The following is a 17815-nucleotide window of genomic DNA, read 5'->3' on the forward strand; positions in this document are numbered from 1 at the left end:
AACCCAATCTGACAATTGTGTTTGTAATTGGTAATATTTAGACAATGCTGGGTTATCAAAACCCAACAGGTCAAATATGTAACTTAGTCTTAAATTTAATTTAAAAAAAATTGTGTATCACATTTCTGCTAAAGTTTGATTAATGTATTATGTAGCCTACTAAACATTTCTATCTATCTATCTATCTATCTATCTATCTATCTATCTATCTATCTATCTATCTATCTATCTATCTATCTATCTATCTATCTATCAATCTATCTATCTATCTGTATGTCTATCCATCCATCTTCCTATCCCTCCATCCATCCATCCTTCTATCTATCTATCTATCTATCTATCTATCTATCTATCTATCTATCTATCTATCTATCTATCTATCTATCTATCTATCTATCTATCTATCTATCTATCTATCTATCTATCTGTGCTGTTCCTACCTGCACCATGTTTCTTCCATCATTTCCCCTTTGAATCCAAAAACCGTCGCTATTAAAAGCTGAGTTAATTAGCTCTTAGCTCCTGCAGCAATATTAGAAATTAGTACATTTGAGATGCCAAAACACGCCGGATTGCGAGGCGTGATCACGTCAGGACATCTAAATTTTGCTTCGGAATTTACCCAGGAGTGTCTATTAGCAGATACTTTTTAACAAACCTCTTTTTAAAGGTTATTAACACTTATAACAGTCTACCTGCAGCCTTCACGTCAGTTTCCCGCACAAATAATTTCAAATTCTGGACGAGCGGGAAAATCCTAACGGCTGTGCTCGCGCTGCATGAGGTGCGGCTGTGAAAACTCACTGTTTATCTGTTTATTTAGTTTCTGAAGAACTTTAACATCGTGAATTTTAAAATTATAAGGCGGTGCCTGCTCCACGTGTCTTGTGTAAGTATGTTTTACAGCATTTACAGCAAGTAGCTATGATGTTCTAGGTGATAAGTGGCCTATTAGCATGGTAGTTAGGCTCAGAAATTACCTTGATGGTATATTACATTTACACTAACATTTACAAGTTACTCTTATAATTAACCAATTTTATTAAAATCACATTATTAATACCATGCTAAAATTATGTGTTATTTGTAGTTACCATGGTTTAACAACAGAAACCTTGTTTTGTTATGTTTTTTGTCATAAAGCCTCCAAATCTCAGTTTTACAGCTAATTTACTTTACGTTTCATGTGTTTTTAAGGCAGTGGGCTACATTGTAAATAAATATAGTAAATAAAAATAGTAATCACCATAGGTTTCCATTAATTGATTACATTAAAAATTTAAAAAAATATATTACAATTTTTGTGAAAAGTTATATGTAAATACGCAGATATATTATTTTATTTGATATGTAGTAGTAATTCTTAATACAAATAGGAGGAAGTCATGTTCAAAAATGTTTCTCTATTTCTTTGTTTTTAATATAAGAATCAAATATAATACAAATAGGAGGAAGTCATGTTCAAAAATGTTTCTCTATTTCTTTGTTTTTAATATAAGAATCAAATATAATACAAATAGGAGGAAGTCATGTTCAAAAATGTTTCTCTATTTCTTTGTTTTTAATATAAGAATCAAATATACATATTTGATTATATTAAAAACAAAGAAATAGAGAAACATTTTTGAACATGACTTCCTCCTATTTGTATTAGGAATTACTACTACATATCAAATAAAATAATATATCTTTTAAAAAAGACGATAAACATTAAACAGAAATGTTTTAAAATGTTTCCTAGTACTTGGTTGCGACGTAAAAATATATGCCGGAATATTTGGCGGTTCATTCAACTGTGGGGACCTCTGATAAATAAGGGACTGAGCTGAAAGAAAATCTTTTTATAATTTTAATTGCAGGGAAAAAACATTTATGTAGAGTAAAACAGATTTACATATCTCTCTATAAAAGCAAAATGTTAAAACATAATACTACATAAATACAGAACATAGATGAATAAAACAGCAAATTCTGGTCTAAAATGTGCAATTAGAAGTGTATTTTGAATGCTACAAACCATTTGAGTAAAAAAAAAAAACCTAATTTATATGAGTACTGTGACCTTAATCCATTTAAGATGAAGTTATGAGGTATGTAATTAACTCATTACCTTCGACACTGAGTTCAAAACTCTTTTCTTTTTACTTTCAGTAAAGTTAATTTGATAAAGTTTACTGTTGGGTTTTACAGTGTAGCAGCAGATCAGAAACTTCATTGAAAATACTGCAGTAAAAAAACTTTTCCGTATTTTCAGGACATAGCACTGAGCAATTTAATGCAGTGCTACTTGTCCAGTCTGAGACCCACTTTGTATTATATATCAACCAGGTAGTGAAGATAATTATTTTTTAAAAATCATATCTTAAATGCAATTTTGTAAAGGAATGACATGTTCACCGGAAGTGCTTGAGCTGCAGTACTGACTTTGACATTCTTTATTTATTGTCTAAAAGTTGAAAAGTCAAGGTTTTAAAACCTTTTTCTTAATACCTTTTCTAAGGTATGCATAAGATTTTTTATTAATGTTTTTTTAGTATCTCCAGCAGAAAAGATATACAAAGATGCTGTTTTAAATCTGTTTTTGAAACTAATAAAGTAAGCAGAAGTCAATGATTTCATTATGTAGCCTGACATACTGCTCCAAAATATTTTGAATGTTTCTTAAAATAAAATCTAGAAATATAAAATAAATATATGGGACTAAATAGTTATTTTTTACCCAGACATTTAAAAAGAGCTTGCCTTAGAGCAGTAGCCACAATACAGTTAAACTGATATTTTTATCCAAGGTTATCATATCTGATACCGGCCCATGCCTAAACACAAATGCATTCAATGTCATTACATAAATCACATTAAAATCTCAATTAAACCTATTCAGACTTAAAATCCAGTATTTTAAAATATAAATGGCATTTGATGCATTTTTTTTTGTAAAATGGCTTTTACTTTTAATTTTACTGCAAATTTAAAGGTCCCTGTGCATATACCGCTCTACAAATAAAGACCACTAGAGAGCACCAGAACACTGAAGAATGTTTCAAACTTTACTGGGAGTCCATACAGAGTAAAGATTAGACTTCTTCCATTATTTGGGCCCCAGTCGAGCCTGGTCTTCAAGTCTGTCACATAATCTCGGCAGTGCATCCATCAAAGCCTACAGCTGTCGATCAGCCGCTGTTTTTAGAGTGAGTGTTAAGACACCTGCTCTTGATGGACCTGCTCCGGGACTCATCAGATCTGTTCCTGCGCTATAAATACTCTCTGCTCGTTAGGAACTCTTGTGTAGTGATTAAAAAGGGTGTAAATATATGCTCTGACAACGATTCAATTATGATTCTCCACTAACTGTGCATCATGATATCACGAATGTGATGGGCTTGGATGAAATCACATTATTACTGTTAATAATGACATTATTATTATTGTTTTTATTGCTATTATCATTATCTAAATTTTTATTATTATTGCTATGAATATTATTATTATTATTACTATTGCTATTATCATTATTATTATTATTGCTATTATTATTATTAATATTGCTATTATTATTATTATTATTGCTATTATCAATATTATTTTTTGCTATTATAATAATTATTATTGCTAATATCATTACTATTATTGTTATTGCTTTTATTATTATTATTATTATTATTATTATTATTATTGCTATTTTTATTATTATTATTATTGCTATTATTATTATTATTATTATTATTATTGCTAATATTATTATTATTATTATTATTATTTGCTATTTTTATTTTTATTAATATTATTGCTATTATTATTATTATTATTATTATTATTATTATTATTATAGCTATTGTTAAATATACAAATTTAATACTAGGTTATTTTTAAAATAAGATTTACATACTCTTTTTCACACAATAGATGTGTTTGTCCATATTTAACATCATGTTCGGTTAAAACAACCCAGCATTTTTTAAAAGGGTAGATTGGATCTTTTTTGGTTATCCTTCCACATTTGTGTATTAAATTATTAACTATGGATCGTCATACATTACAAAAATGCTGGGTTGTTGTAATGCAACATGGGTCAAATATGTATGATACCATCCAATGAGTTAAAAGGTGTACATTTTATTTCTTTAAAAAATTAACTCCAAGTTGGGTTGTTTCATATTTAATAAATATTTACATTACAAGAACCCAACATTTATATACAGTATTTGTTTTTAATAACAGAAAAACATTTTAAAGTACATTTCACACAATATATCGGGTTTTACATTCATAGTCGCATTTTGAATAAGGGATGAATGTGCTATACATTGAGTATTGTTATACACTCTTGAAATACTGGGTTGTTTTAACCTGATGTTGGGTTAAATATGTACAAACTCAATATAATATTACATTTAAATCAAAGTTTGTCCATATTTAGTCCAGAATTGGATTAAAACAACCCAGCATAAATAATCAAACTAATTGGAGGCTTATTTGCACAACAAAATACTGACAAAATATATTTTTATAATCTAAAGTATTTGCATTCAGATTTTTTTTTTCTTTTTCAGATTGGAATTTTAAGTAGTGTTTTAGATTTTAGCGTTTTAGTAATGAAATTACTTTTCAGATGTGGTCATTTGAAAATCAATTTAAATGCATATCAATTGGTATTTTTTGAGATAGCTTCCTCAACGCTGCTTATATTGTTATATTATATTAATATATAATTGTATAAATAAATAAAAAAATTTCGGCTTAATCCATTATTTTTCTGGAGTCGCCTCAGGAGAATGAATCGCCAACTTATCCAGCATATGTTTTACGCAGTGTATGTCCTTCAGGCTGCAACCTATCACTGGGAAACATCCATACACACTCATTCAGACTCACACGCTACAGCCAAGCTTACCCAGTTCCCCTATAGCGCATGTCTTTGGACTTGTGGGGGAAACCGGAGCACCAGGAGGAAACCCATGCCAACACGGGGAGAACATGCAAACTCCACACAGAAAGGCTCAAACCAGCAACCTTCTTGCTGTGAGGCGATCGTGCTACCCACTGCGCCATCGGTATAAATAGTTAATATAATTTAGATAGCATTGATGACACAGTATTGTTTGCAAATGCCATTATTTGCAGTGTGTTGTTGGGTTTCCTCTTGTGGTTCTGGGCCTGTCTGAGCATATGTTGTGTTTTCTGTGATGGTAATTTCCACTTTAGTGTGATTTGTGATTTTTTAAAATATGTCAATTTGCTATGAAACATCTGCTGAGAGCGTAAATAAATCCTTCGAATGCTTCTGGAATCATCCATTAACAGATTGCTGTTCATCTCTGTGCCCTCGTGAATGTTCTGAAGGATGTTTCTCTCGTCTTTTAAAGACTCCTGCGATATTTCTGTGTTGGTTTAAATATGTTTACTCGATTAGTCTGTGTTGAACAGCTGTAGCCAGAAACTTTTGCTTGTAACAGATAGGGTTGTGTGATATATGACAAAAATACTAGTATTCAGTTTAAAGAACACTGTAAATAAAATTCGCCCAATTCAGCAATATTAGTGTTGGATTGTCTCCAATACAAACCACTGCTATACAATGACTTGCCTAATTACCCAAACTTTACCCTAATTAACCTAGTTAAGCCATTAAATGTCACGTTAAGCTGAATTCTAGTGTCTTGAAGAATATCTAGTCTAATATTATGTGCTGTCATCATGGCAAAAAGAAAACAAATCAGTTATTAAAACTATTATTATGTTTAGAAATGTATTAAAAAATGTCTCCATTAAACAGAAATTTGGTAAAAAATTTCTAGAAGGATTAAAATTGAACAGTAGGGTGAATAATTCTGACTTCATTTGTATATATGTTCATATTGCAGTAAGAGATATATCGGAAAGAGCAGCGGATCTGTGCGATCTGTAGATGTCAGATGTGGATTTCTCACTGTGCAGGGGGTTCGGTCTGGAAATAGTTCTGTTCCCAAAAGGCAAGTCACACCACTGAACACGGATAGCACAGACTCTCTCACCAGTTAATTACACCTCCATTGTAGTTCTGTTCAGATGCTTTCACACACACACTGAGTACCGGAGGTGTGTGTTCAGGGTCTGTCAGATCTGCATTGCTTTACCTGAGCGCACCTTCTCACCATGATGCCTGCAGATCAAGAATTTACTGGAGCAGAAAAACTTACTTGGAAGCTTTAACTTTTAGATTTGCCTTTTTTTTTCTTATTTACACTCTAAAATACTGGGTTGTTGCAATGTTGGGTCAAATGGGGACACATTATTTTATTTTAATGACACTTTTTGTTGAAACTGCTGGGTTTCCATTTTAATTAATCTATTAAGCAGATTTAAAGATAGAAATACACTCTTGAAACGCTTGGTTGTTTATTTATAGTTTATTTATAGTTCATCAATTAAAATAAAACGAAACTTGAACCCAGTGGTTGTGTTTCTTTTTAAAGCAGTTTTCAGGAATTTAATGTTCAGTAATTAAATTACTTTTCAGACACAGATAATTATTATATCAAGCAGATTTAAAGGTAAAAAACAACAACAATAAAACATTTTACACTTTGAGAAATAAAGGTACAAAATCTGTCACTGCGGCACTTTTGTATTGTACAAGTGAATGTTAGTACCTTTAGGGTACACTTATTAATGTTTAAGGTACTGTGAGGTACACATTTGTACTTTTTAGGTATAAATATGTACCTTTAATGACCTGTTAGGAGCAAAAATGTACCTTTGGAAAAGGTGCCGCTCTATAGTGACAGTTTTTAAGTTCATCAATTAAAATAAAATCACCCTTTTTAACCCAGTGGTTGGGTTTCTATTTTAAGCAGTGTTCAGGTAATTATCATCAAGTAATAAATTACTTTTCAGAGAAATTAAGAGATTTTTTAATAATAAAATATTAGTGCAAATACAAAGTTTTTAGTAATATAAATAGTATTAATATTTAATTAAATATATTATTTTATACTATAATTGGTTGTTCTCATTCTTTTGTTGGAATGTTGCGTCAAATATGGAGATGTTTTTCAATCAAATTTAAATTACACACAGTAAAATAGATCTGAGTTAACAGTTTCGGTGTCTTGTGTGTTTTGTGTTTATTTGCGGTGGTGAATTGCATTATGGGATGTTAATCTCTGCTCTGTCCACTTTTGATGTTGAAAATTCAACTCTACAGTTTTATAGACATTTCAATAGTTTGAAATAATGTATTAATAAATATATCTAGAGAAATTAGTCTGTAAAATAACAGGAAATGTGCTGGCAGTTTGGTTTTTTAGTGTAATATACAACTCAACTCAGACAATAGAGCACTACAGACTATTTAACATCATAATAAAAGTCCCCTTTCAAGGTTACATTTTTTTTTAAAAGAAATCAAGATTCCACAATGCAATTCAAAAGCATAAATAAATAATGAAAATAAAAACATGAATCACAAAAAATGGAAAACTGCTAATTTGCGAATATTTTTACAGCATTAAAAGCCAATGATTTGGTGTCTATTTTAAATAGTCTATTATAGTTAAATATTATCGAGTAATTTAATTACTTTTTCTATTAGTAATTTAACAATATGCATTATTAATTTTTAAGGTAATTGCCCCAACACTGCTTATAATATAATATTAGTGTAAAACAATAAGAATATATTGTAAAATAAATAGTATTAATATTTAATAAAAACATCAAGAATTACAATTATATACACCCTTTAAAAATGCTGCGATGTTCTTACTGTGATGCACAGATATGGTTTGCTTTTTTAAAATTTTCACTCGAAAAATTCTGGGTTGTTTTTAAGCCAATGCTGGATCGAATATAGACAAGTTTATTAATTACCAATGGTTGGGTTTTTATTTCATGTAATTTCATATTTAATTGTGATGTTCGAGTAATTCAATTCTATATTTAATAATTAAATTAATTTAGCATTAGAAAATAATTTAACAACTTTAAATAACAGTATGAAGTATTGCTTATATTCTAAAATTATACTAAAACACAATAGTGTAAATAGTACATATGTATAGGAAAATAAACAGAAATAGTATTTAATAAAATGTATACTATTATGAAGTCACCAATGTTGAAGGGACACATGCATGTGTTCGTTTGCATTTACATGTACTTGCATGTAATAAGCTCTGTAGTAATTTGATGCAGACGTCTCATCTTTGACCCATGAATAAATTATACATCAAGGTCATGGGTTTGTGAATGCTGGAAAAATGCACAGCTTGAGTGCACAACAGGTCACTTTTCATACGCATAAATTTGTTTCAGTGCAGTGCGTGTAGAATAACACATATTACGGTCAACAAGCACCGCTATTGTTGTGTTGCACTTTCTGAAATGTACTTCTTGGCCATTAGTGATGTGTTTTACAGAGCTGCTGTCAGACATTTGTCAGGATTCGTGTCGCTGCACAGTGATGCAATGAATAGAGTCTATTGGAAATACGTGCTGTAGCCCACATTTTTGTTAAAAACGTAATTTTATATACGTTTGACTGCAGTTTGTATTTAAAATTAACACTATGGGGCAGTATAACGTCAACAAATTTGATTATTTATCACACTAATCATATTTAAAGGGACATTTAATTGATGAGGGTTACCCGTCTATCTCTATATGGACAACTTTTTATGGCGACTTTGGATTTAATGGACTTTGTATGGTGTTGTACTTGTGCTGCAGAGCTACAAAGAGATAAAAACCATTGTAAAATCACGGTGAAACTGTGGTTGTAGTTATTTTTTTCTTACGTTTGCATTTAAAAATACTATTGGTTGTTAAGGAAAGGGATTAGGTCAGTGATTTGCTAGCTGATCTGTATGACAAGTGAATTTGTCGTACAATAAAACTTATCCTAAGTAACGTATTTTAGATTTGCAAAAAACATAAGGCAGCGCCCTCTAGTGGATTGATCATCTGAAACGTACAACATAACGTACCCTAAGTAACATATTTTAGATTTGCAAAAATGTAGACAGCGCCCTCTAGTGGACTTGTCATCTGAAACGTACAACAAAACGCTCCTTAAGTAACGTAACATTTTTTTGATTTGCAAAGATGTAGACAGCGCCCTCTAGTGATTGTGGAGTTTTGCGTTTGGTTTAATTCTTCAACTTTCTGGCTTTATGCTTTGAGTTTGAGTAAAGATCAGCCGTTTTCTTCAAGTGTTTGTGGTTTGCTGTTGTGGTCAGAGCTCAGAGCCGGTATCTGAAAAGTTGTTGGTTCAATTCCCTCAAGAACTGACCTATGAATTATCACCATTGTGTCTGTTATCAAGACACTTAACCTCAGGTTCATCCATCGAGACTGAGCCCATAATAAATTCATGGAGCTGCTGTGAAGCAAACAGTGATTTGTCTGCTGTAGAAATAAGATTTTTATTCGACTTTATTTTACACATGTTGCTGGTGATGAACATACATCCAGCTCAAACGTTTTTTAATTTGAGGGAACTCTTATGTTCACTTTAATTGCATTTATTTAATTAAAATACAGTAAATATGTGAAATGTCATTACAATTTAAATTATAACTATTTTGTATGTGTATGTGAATGTATAGTAAACTAATATTCAGCATCATTACTCTAGACTTCAATGCTCATAATTCTTCAGAAATAAGTGAGGGTTTGATGATCAATAAATATTTCTGATTATTAATGTTGAAAACAGTTGTGCTGCTTCATATTTTTATGATTTTGTGATTATTAAGAAGTTTATATTTATTTATATGAAATAAAAGCTCTTGTAGCCTTTAAAAGTGTCTTAAATTCCACTTTTGATTAACATAAAGCATCCTAACTTAGTAAATATTCCAATATCTTTCCAAAAACAAACTAATAATTAAATATATCTAAACAAATATCTAAATAATAATCAATTATTTAATAATAACAATGATTAAATAATAATTACAATAATTAAATAATAATAATAGAATATATAATAATATTTTTAAAATAGTAACGTACAATTTTAAATTAAATTAAACTTTAATAAAATAATATCAAATCATATTTTAATAATAAATAAATAATAATAAATGAAAAAGTAAACAATAAAAATGCAATTTTTAAATAAAACTTAACTTAATGTAAAATAAAATAATAATTTATGTAACAATAATAATACAACTAAATAAAATAATAAATAAATGCTATTACATTTTTGAACAGTCATGTATGTAACAGCAAAATATTCAGAAAGACATGAATAAATAAAGTCGAAAACATATATTTCTTATAAGTTTTTGAACACAAAAGCAAATAATCTTGTAGCAGACTTCCAGTTTGAGTTCCTCTGGGGGAAATCCTGAGGTTAAGTGCCCTACACAAGCACACAGTAGTGCTGGTCTCAGGTCAGTCCTTGTGGGAAGTAAACCAGCAACCTGCAGGACTCCACACACACTCACGCATTTATGATCTCCAGATAACTCAACATTGATAAATGCAAAAATCTCTGGTTCTCCGGGATCATTTAGGTCTGTCCTAACTGGGGTCAATAGTTCAGCTCTGGAGGGGCCGCCATCTGCTCAGGACACATCTGACCACACAATTGGCATTAAGCTCAGGTTCAGGTTCACTTTATTTGTATTCAAAGGAAAGTTTTATTGCAGGGTTTCATGTTGATTCACAGATTTTCCGTGATTTTACAGACAATGTTAAATAACAAAATGAAAAAGAAAAAAAAATTAATGCTTTAAAGTTCCTAGCATAACTTAAACAAAAAATACAATTAAATATTATCTAATGCTTTGAGGTTTCCAGCATCAATACATTTTATTTTGTTTGATTTTATTTATTTATTTATTTTATTTATTTTGTATTATTTTATTTATTTATTTTGTTTTTATTTTGTTTTAAAAGTTGTGCTTTAAATTTTCCAGAATCACTAAAAACAATAGTACAATTAGTAGTTTCTGTGCTATTATTAATATAATAATAATAATAATAATAATAATAATAATAATAATAATATTTTAAAGTAAGTTTTGGGGAATATTTACATATATATTTTTTTTAAAACAACAGAGAAGAAAAAGGATGTGAGGATGTGTGCATCTATGTGTGTGCATCTGTGAGTGTATGTGTGCTTCTGTTTGTCTGTGTGCATTTGTGTGTGTGTACTTTGTATTCCTGACATTGTAGGGACCTAGTATATTAATACCAGTACAGTTTGAGTGTGTGTATTAATTTAAACGGCTTAGACAGAATTAAGTATTCTGAAAATGTAAGTGCAGATTGTTTGCTTTGAGGGTTAGATTTAAGGAAAGAGAAGATAATATACATTCTGTACTGTAGAAACACTATTACAGCTACTGTATGAGGAGTCCCTATAAAGATAGCTGTACAAGTCTGTGTGTGTGTGCGTGGAGAGGGTTACTCAGGTTTTAGGTTATCAAGTGTGTCGCGTTTGTTCCCCTGGGTGATGGAGAGATAGCATCCCTCTTTCCCTGGGGTGCTGAAGGGATGGAGGGATGTTGTTTTTCTTTTTTTCCAGCGGTTTGGGCCCTACTGGGACATCTTAAATCTGTCGGACGCTCCTCAAAGTGCCAGTGCATTGATTTCAGCCACCGCGACTTTCCAGCCCGCCGGCTACGGACAACACACACACACACACACACAGTTCATTGGGACTTGTTTGCGGTCATGTTGGAAGCTTTAGTGCTCTGTGTGTCTGTTGTGGTCTCTGGGGTCCACAGGGGGCGCCGGTACTGAATGCTGCCCTCGGTCCTGCATCCGGACTAGGGCTGCACAATATATAGAAAATTATCAATAGTTGCATCTCAAATTACACACTATACAAATGCACTTATACACTATGGACTTATACATACACTATTCACTTATGTACTTATACACTATACTTGATCATGTAGTCTAGAGTTAAGTGTTGTATCGAAATGGAAACCTAAGCTTTTTTACTAAATGGAAATTCAAGCCTTTTCCCTGGCGACATATAACGGTTGTCAAATTAATGACATAAAAGACCAAAGTACCTGTCATGAGTACAACTGTATTCGCTATTGGGAGGCGGCATAATCTCTGATGTGGGAGAGTTCTGCTTTCATAATTCTAAAAAAATAATCAAATAAAAAAACAACGTCAGTGGCAGATAATTCATTAGTAGCTCCTCCCATTCAGCAGTAGCTCCTCGCTTTCATTAGTAACTCCTGCCCTTCACCAATAGCTTCTCCCCATTATCAATAGCTCCTCCTCTTCATAAGTAGCTCCTTCCATTAACAATTAGCTCCTCCCTTTTATCAATAGCCCCTCCTCTTTATCTCCCCTCAATCAGTAGCTCCTCTCCCTTAGCAGTAGCTTCTTGGTTTCATTAGTAGCTCCTCCTCTTCATCAATAGCCCCTCCCCTTCACTAGTAAGTCCTCCTCTAGCTGCTCTGTTTCATTAGTAGCTCCTCCCCTCCATCAGTAGCTCCTCCTCCTAATCAGTAGCTTCTTTGTTTCATTAGTAGCCCCTCCCCTCCATCAATAGCTACTCCTCCTAATCAGTAGCTTCTTAGTTTCATTAGTAGCTCCTTCTCTTCATCAATAGCCCCTCCCCTTGACCAGTAACTCCTCCTCTAGCTGCTCGGTTTCATTAGTAGCTCCTCCTCTTCATCAATAGCCCCTCCCCTTCACTAGTAAGTCCTCCTCTAGCTGCTCTGTTTCATTAGTAGCTCCTCCCCTCCATCAGTAGCTCCTCCTCCTAATCAGTAGCTTCTTAGTTTCATCAGTAGCTCCTCCTCTTCATCAATAGCCCCTCCCCTTGACCAGTAACTCCTCCTCTAGCTGCTCGGAAGCATTAGTAGCTCCTCCCCTTCATCAATAGCTCCTCCCCTTCAGCAGTAGCTCCTTGGTTTCATTAGTAGCTCCTCGTCTTCATCATTAGCCCCTCCCCTTCACCAGTAGCTCCTCCTATTCCTCAATAGCCCCTCCCCTTCACCAGTGACAACTTCTCCAACTGCTTGGTGTCATCAATAGCTCCTCCTCTTCATCAGTAGCTCCTCCCATTCACAGGTAGTCCCTCCTCTTCATCAGTAGCTCCTCCCACTCCCAGTTTGTTTTGAGTGTGTGTGTGTGTGTTTTGACTGTGCATGCATCTGTGAGTGTGTGTTTTGAGTGTATTTGTTTTTGAGTGTGTGTGTGTGCGTCTGTGAGTCAGTGTGTGTGTTGACTGCTGTTCTGTCAATGTGTGTGTTGTTTGTGTATTAAGTGTGTGTTGGTTTCTGTGTGTGTCTGTGAGCATGTGTGTATGCGCATCTGTGTGTGTGTGTGTATGTGTGTGTGTGTGTGTGTGTGTGCTGGTGTTGTTCTGCAGCAGTAAAGCCCGGACCCTCCCAGGACGGCAAGGGGTGTCTGAAATCAATTCAGTGTTAAGTGCAGGTCTGAGCAGGGGACAGTTTCAGGCCCCAACACTGTTATTCACGCACTACTGACCCAGACCTTACCCACACACACACACACACACACACACACACAGAGAGCTCCTCAAATGCAGCTGATCATAGTCAGATTACTGCGAGAACAGACTGATCTCAGCTCAGCTCGTCCTCCACACCTCCTCATGTGCATTCTCTCAGTCCGTGTGAGAGAACTGATCACTGTGTGCTAATGATGCTTAAAGGGACAGTTCACCCTCCAGAAATAAACATGCATTACTTTTGTCAAATCTTAATGGCTTTTATTCATTCACATATATAACTATGTAAGGGATAATGCCATACATACATATATACAGTTAAAGGCAAAATTATTCACCCTCCTCTGCAATATTCTTTTCATAATATTTCCCAAATGATGTTTGAAAGGGACTAAGCTGAAAAAGAAAATCAATGAATGAAATGATGTTGAACAGATTCAGGAAATGTTCACAGTATTTCCTCTAATATTTGTTCTTCTGGAGAAAATCATATTTGTTTTATTTAGGCTAGAATAAAAGCAGTTTTTAATTGTTTTAAAGTCATGTTAAGCTCAATATTATTCGCCCCTTCAGCAATATTAGTGTTGGATTGTCTCCAGAACAAACCACTGTTATACAATGACTTGCCTAATTACCCTAACTTTACCCTGATTACCCTAGTGAAGCCTTTACATGTCACTGTAAGCTGAACACTAGGGTCTTGAAGAATATCTAGTGAAATATTGTGCTGTCATCATGGCAAAGAGTTATTAAAATGGGTTATTAAAACGATTATGATTAGAAATGTGCTGAAGAAAATCTCTCCATTAAACAGAAATCAGGGAAAATATTTTAAAAAATGTAAGTTTTACAGGAGGGCGAAAAATTCTGACTTTAATTGTATATATAAATTAAAAATATTGTTATTTTATTTACATTTTATCTTATGTGCAAAACATTGGACCTAAACAGTACCGAAAACAGTGAAGATTTAAAATTATTTACCCTCAAATGTGATGAAAATTCATTTACAAATACATTTTCTGTAGACGTTTTTACGATATATTTTTGCTGAAAAATTTGTAAAATAAATCTGTGGATTTGTGTGATATGATTTTAGAAGTATCATAACTAAAATCGTAATATATGGAATAAAAATAATAGCTTTATAACTTTAATGTTTGCAATGCAAAATCCACTTATTTAGTAAACAAAGCAAGTCTCTCATATAATGTATCTACTAAAAGACTGTATTGTAAATACATCATATCAACATTTTCATATTGCTATTTATATATCACAATAATATTAGTGAAATTAATTTAAAACCTGAATAAATATAAATTTACACACATTTTTTAAGTAAATATACAGTCGATGGGCTAAAAACCTGTGGAAATCTGCAGATTTCTGCGTGGACAGATTCCGTGTGGGCCTAGTTGTCACCCAACATTTGGACAAATTTGGGACAAACAGCATTTTTTTTTTAGCATCCGAATTCAAAATATTTTTAACTTTAACAAATCTAGATGAACAACAACTATTAATGTGCATGTGTGTCTTTATTTTTATTTATTTATCAGCAACCTTTAAATTTAGCATGCCAACTTTTACTTATAAAAATATTTAGATTGGGTGGCACGGTGGCTCAGTGAGTAACACTGTCGCCTCACAAGTAGAAAATCTCTAGTTTGAGTCCCGGCTGGGTCAGTTGGTGTTTCTGTGTGGAGTTTGCATGTTCTCTCCGTGTTGGCGTGGGTTTCCTTTGGGTGCTCCGGTTTCCCCCACAGTCCAAACACATGCGCTATAGGGGAACTGATCAACTAAACTGGCCGTAGTGTATGAGTGTGATTGAGTGTGTATGGGTGTTTCCCAGTACTGAGCTGCGACTAGAATGGCATTATTTCTTTGTTTTCTTAAATTTCTCTTTTGTCTATTTTATTCTTGTTTATGCAAAGCACTTTGAGTTAGGATTAGGGTAAGTAGCTCCTTTTCATCAATAGCCACCAATCATAAGCTCATTTTCATGTTTCTGCTCTTCTGTTGTTGACGTTTTAGGCTTGACCCGGGATCAGATGCTCTTCTGAAATCCCTTCAGGTGTGTGACGGCTCGGGATCTCTGGTTTTACATGCTGTGACTGTGGACATGCAGAGCGCAGGTGAAGTGTCTATTGATTACTGTCATTCCTGCATTAATGCGTGTGCTTGTGTCGCAGTCGATTGACTTGTTGTAAGAGTTGCGTTCTGGTGTCCTCCCAAAGCTCAGGGTCATGTGTGTGTGTGTGTGCATGTGATCCATTTAGCTAAACGAACACGACAAGATCAGACATCCACCAGGACTATTCATGAGAAACTGAAAGCGGAACGAGGAGGAATAACAAAGCTTTACGTGTCATTTAAAGACTTAACGGAAACACTTTACAATAAGGTTTGTAGGTTTGTTGATGGATTTACTAACATAAACAAACAATGTACAATACGTGATGACTTAAATTTTGACGTTGAATTAAATTACTTTTCTAGTCGTCTCAACTTACATCAATCAAACTGCCTAAAATATTAAATTAAACTTTGCATAACTTAAATAATTTTGTTGAAACCTTTTTGGCTTATTCAAATCAGTCAAATCAATATAAAAATATTTGTTGTATTGACTTTTTGTCATTAAATGTTTAATAGTGTAACCGTAAATGTAAACACTAATGTTTTTAAATGATCATATACTTCACTTGATCTGTTGTGGTGATTCTATAGTTGCTATGGTAACAAAAACTAAAGTAATTGATCTGTTGGGGTGATTGTATAGTTGCTATGGTAACAAAAACTATAAAGTAATTGATCTGTGTTGATTCTATAGTTGCTATGGTAACACAACAACTAAAGTAGTTGATCTGTTGTGGTGATTCTACAGTTGCTATGGTAACACAAAAACTACAGTAATTGATCTATTGTGGTGGTTCAATAGTTGCTATGGTAACACAACATCTAAAGTTGCTGATTTGTTGTGGTCATTATACAGTTGCTATGGTATCACAATAACTAAAGTAGTTGATCTGTTGTGGTGAATCTACAGTTGCTATGGTAACAAAAAACTACAGTAATTGATCTGTTGTGGAGAGTCTATAGTTGTTATGGTAACACAACAACTGAAGTAAATGATCTGTTGTGGTGATTCTATAGTCACTATGGGAACACGACTACTTCAGTAATATGAACAAATGATCCACAACTATAAGGTATTGTCATCGCACCAAGCAATTCTGTTTTTAATAGATGTCTAAAGATGGCTTGGTAAAAACCAGGCTAAAATTGGGCTGTCAGTGAACATCTTATAGATGTCTAAGAATAGCCCAAAACTATAGAGTAGTCATCAAACACACAAATTAGCCAGACTTCATGTGTCGTCATTTATTCCTGTGTATTTGATGACTAGTCTAGTTTTGGGCTATTCTTAGATGTCTATTAGATGTTTACTGACAGCCCAATTTTAGCCTGGTTTTAGAAAAGTTTTTAGTAAATACCACAGTGTTTTTGAACCATACTGAATTTTGGAGTATTTATAGAGTAACAAAAAGCGCAATAAAAAACTCTTTACTACAATATGATTTTAAAAAGCTGTATTATTTTCTGTAAAAAAAAAAAAAAAAGTAACAGACATAAAATTAGGAAAAATATCTGCCATATGTTTTGTCTGCTTATGTTTATTTAATTATATATTTTTATTTTTTTTATACCAAAACTTAAAGAACAGGGAAATGAATCATTGTTATATGACAAGAGTAATGTAAATAATAAATTCAATAGAGAAAAAAAAACAATAACATAAATAAATAATAATAATTAAAAAGTGTGTTTGTATGAAGTGAACTGTTGCATGATCAAACAGAAAAGAGAAATACAAGCTAAGATTCTGGAATTTTTTATTTTTATTGCAAAACTCACAAGAACGGTGAGATGAAACATTTCTATATATCTTTTACAAGAGTAAATATATAACACAGAGAGAAAAAAAAAATATATATATATATACACATGTTTAATTTTTTATAAAAAATGTATAATTAATTACCAATAAAGTTTGCATGAATTACGTTATTGTATTATGAAGAGACAAATAGAAATATATTATTCAAGAACTGTTTATTTATTTATTTATTTTATTTTTATTTCCAAAATTCACGAGAACAGGTAGATAAAACATTGTTATATCTCTTACAAGAGTAATATTAAAATACAGATTAAAAGAAAGAAAAAAGTGTGTTTGTATGAATTGAGCTATTGCATAATCAACAAAGAAAATATAATATATATACATACACATAAGATTCAGGAACTTTTAATTAACTAATTTATTTATTTGAATTATTATTTTTTATTGCCAAAAGTTACAAGAAC

At 32.4% G+C, this 17815-nt stretch overlaps 1 long non-coding RNA gene across 1 annotated transcript; it reads left to right on the forward strand.

The window, feature by feature from the left end:
• The first annotated feature begins 501 nt into the window (after positions 1-501).
• On the forward strand, positions 502-17419 carry LOC141378954 (uncharacterized). Its single transcript, XR_012394787.1, has 5 exons — positions 502-889; positions 5862-5969; positions 15479-15579; positions 15724-16711; positions 16912-17419. It is a non-coding gene; the product is annotated as an uncharacterized lncRNA (long non-coding RNA).
• The last annotated feature ends 396 nt before the right edge of the window (positions 17420-17815 follow it).

Source organism: Danio rerio, chromosome 19, assembly GCF_049306965.1.
Source record: "Danio rerio strain Tuebingen ecotype United States chromosome 19, GRCz12tu, whole genome shotgun sequence".
NCBI lineage: Eukaryota > Metazoa > Chordata > Actinopteri > Cypriniformes > Danionidae > Danio > Danio rerio.